General features: G+C 49.3%; 1 non-coding gene across 1 annotated transcript; it reads left to right on the forward strand.

The window, feature by feature from the left end:
* The first annotated feature begins 337 nt into the window (after positions 1–337).
* TRNAG-UCC (transfer RNA glycine (anticodon UCC)) lies at positions 338–410 on the forward strand. The gene has a single exon. It is a non-coding gene; the product is annotated as a tRNA-Gly (tRNA).
* Positions 411–968: the final 558 nt, after the last annotated feature.

Raw genomic sequence — 968 nt, forward strand, 5'->3', positions numbered from 1 at the left:
AATTACTGAGCAGATTCTACATTCTCTGGAACCTGGGTTGGGCTCTAACCTGAAAGAGAGAGTCCAAGCCTTAAGGAGCTCATAGCCTGGCAGGAAAGGGGGAAGCCAAGGCCATAGCCAGCTCATGGCATCCTGGAGCTGAGCAGCAATGAGTTGCAGTCAACTATGGCTTGGGGGGCAGAGAATGATACCAAAACTTGGCCTTTGTGCACTGGTGCCAAACTGAATCTCAGAGTCGGAGTTTTGGGTGAAGTAGAATAGAATAGCTTTATTGCTTTGCCAGGCAAAGGGGGACACAGTGGGCTTGTGCCCTTCAAAACTGTGTGACCCTGGGAATTCCCTGGTGGTCCAGTGGTTAGGACTCTGCGCTTCCACTGCAAGGGGCCCAGGTTCAATCCCTGGTCAGGGAACTAAGATCCCCAAAGGTTTTAGTTCTGCAGAAAAGCTCAAAGATATTGTGATGTGTATCCCTTGAGGCCGAACCAGGACCCTGCCTCAAGGCTGTGCTATTGTTTCTTGACTGCTCCTCCCTTGTCTCTGCATCCCCTCCCTTCCCTAATTAGTGGCTGTTTGAACACACCCTTTGGAACTCAGGGAAGGTCATGGAGGCTGAACAGAAAGGCTCCCATGCCCAGGAACCCCACAGGGTCCTGCTCCGTTTCAAGAGGGATCCAACAGAGAGAGAATAGCCAAAGACTAAGACCTTAAAAGATGAGTAGGACTTTGTCAGGAGTTGGGGACGGGGTAGAATGTTCCAGGCTGAGGAAACCCCATGTACAAAAGCACAAAATAGTCAAATATTTGTATGGTTTGGGGAATCCCTTCAGTGGCTCCCCTTAGCTGTTATGCTAAAGGGCAAACATGGCAGCATTCCTACAAAGCCCTTCACTTGGCTGGCCTCTCTGCTTCTGAAATTTTTCTTTCATTCTTTCCCTTCCTTTACCTTCTCCCGAAGCATTCTTTTTTTT

The sequence above is a fragment of the Neophocaena asiaeorientalis genome, unplaced genomic scaffold (assembly GCF_003031525.2).
Source record: "Neophocaena asiaeorientalis asiaeorientalis breed wild unplaced genomic scaffold, Neophocaena_asiaeorientalis_V1.1 scaffold426, whole genome shotgun sequence".
Lineage (NCBI taxonomy): Eukaryota > Metazoa > Chordata > Mammalia > Artiodactyla > Phocoenidae > Neophocaena > Neophocaena asiaeorientalis.